Below are 2,009 nucleotides of genomic sequence, written 5' to 3' on the forward strand. Positions count from 1 at the left end.
GCTCCGGGACTTTGTTCCAGACCTGCGGGGCTTGGGACCTCCATTCCACATCCCAGGAGATGTGTCAAGAGACCCTGGAATCTGGATTTGAAGTTGAGAAAGGGATCAGGGCTCAGAAGGTCAACCTAAGTTCATTAACCATATAAAGATGAGACCCACCAGGAAGAAAGAACAGACAGCTACTGGCAAAAATCCAAGTAGTTTTTTTTTGTTGTTGTTGTTGTCATTGTTTTTTACTATTTTTATTTTTATTTTTATTTATTTTATTTATTTATTTTTTTAATGTGAACGAAAAATTTATTTGCTCATTTCTTGCATTTGAAGTACTCTTCGATGACATCCTTGGCCTGAGATTCTTTGCCATAATCCTTAACAACTACACAACTGCAATCAACCACTTTACGGGGCTTGCCCTCTCGGTCAATTTTACAGAGGCCTACCCATTCTCCTAGTTTCTTGTTGTCATCGACCTTAATTAGATTGATTTGGTGCTCAGCACAAAGGGCCTCCACCAATTTGACGTACATAGGCTCATTACAGTTGGATGCAAGTACACAGAGATGGGCCTGGCGCTTATCTAAGGCTTTGGCAGCTTCGCGAATTCCACGTGCAAGGCCATCGTGGATGAGGGCGGTCTTCAGCACCTCTTGTAAAGCAGTGTTGACGTCCATTACACCTCCAGCAACAATGCCTTCCTCGGCCATGGCGGTGGATTACGGATGAAGCTGAATCTTGAACAAACCCGAGCCACCGCCTCCGCGCGACTCGGCGGCGGCAGAGAAAGAAAAGAGAGAAGATAATTTTTTTTAATATTTATTTTTTAGTTCTCAGCGGACACAACATCTTTGTTGGTATGTGGTGCTGAGGATCGAACTCGGGCCGCACGCATTCCAGGTGAGCGCGCTACCGCTTGAGCCACATCCCCAGCCCTTTACTATTTTTATTTACATTTTAAAAATAAAAGCTAACTAAAGACGCCTTATGTGGTATATAAAAGCACCCTTATACATTTAGCACTCAAGTTTTTGCCGTTTTCTCTTCATCTACTTTGCTTTCTTCTATGTCATTCTTGTACAACAGTTTTATACATTTATGTCTCATATTTTCTTATTCCCTTTCTGTAAGCTCTTGCTTTGTTATCTATGTTGGTCTCCTAGGACCTGACTACAGGCCCTTCTAGCCAGCCCCAGCTCCAGACTCAGTGAAAAGACTGAATAGAAAGACCACTGATCCTAGAATATGGCAGAACTGACCAAATTTGTCTCTACTCCATCATTCATGTGATCTTAGACCCAAAGAGTTTCCTTCCTCCACAAAATGAGATAACAAAGCCTTCCAAAATACAATTTGGAAGATTAAAAAAAATATATCTAAGGAAAACAGTTTGAAGGATAAGTTTCCAGTAGGTGCTCAATAAATAGCTGTGGTTAATTCCTATGGCATTTGAACTTAGTTTCTCACTTTCACTTTGGTGTTTTGGGTTTTTTTTCATGATTTTCCAAGCTCTTATCAGGTTTCTAATAGGTGCTCATTAAATGGCAGATGTTAATTTTTATGGCATTTAAACTTTCTCTCACTTTCACTTCACTGGCCCTTTCATGATTTTTCAAGCTCTTACCTTCAAACCCAGTTGTTTCTATTTTAGTCTAGATATCTTGTTTGTCGGCTACCTCAAATGCAGACCATCATTAAGCAAACGCTTAGCAGAGGAGACAGAGTCGGCCTGATGAAATCGTACTCTCTGTCCTCCAACTGAGCCTCCACAATTGCATTCTCTCCTGCCTCAAACCTTCCCTCAGCTTCCACACTGGGTCCTCAGCTCCTTTCATCTTCTCCACAGTCTTCTTCAACAGGCTCTTTACCTGTGTGGATTGGAACTTTTTCTCTTTTCTCTGAATACCATTTCTAGGGACCTTTCCACTAGGGCACAGTGAATTGGAAATGTGTGTCTCCGTTGCTTGGATCTCTTCCTCTGTTTTTAAAGTTAAACTCAAAAGCACCAAACTCAA

The 2,009-nt window shown here is 41.4% G+C and overlaps 1 pseudogene; it reads right to left on the reverse strand.

Moving 5' to 3' along the window:
• Positions 1–285: 285 nt before the first annotated feature.
• On the reverse strand, positions 286–787 carry LOC144364921 (small ribosomal subunit protein eS12 pseudogene; annotated as a pseudogene).
• Positions 788–2,009: the final 1,222 nt, after the last annotated feature.

Source organism: Ictidomys tridecemlineatus, chromosome 6 (genome assembly GCF_052094955.1).
Source record: "Ictidomys tridecemlineatus isolate mIctTri1 chromosome 6, mIctTri1.hap1, whole genome shotgun sequence".
Lineage (NCBI taxonomy): Eukaryota > Metazoa > Chordata > Mammalia > Rodentia > Sciuridae > Ictidomys > Ictidomys tridecemlineatus.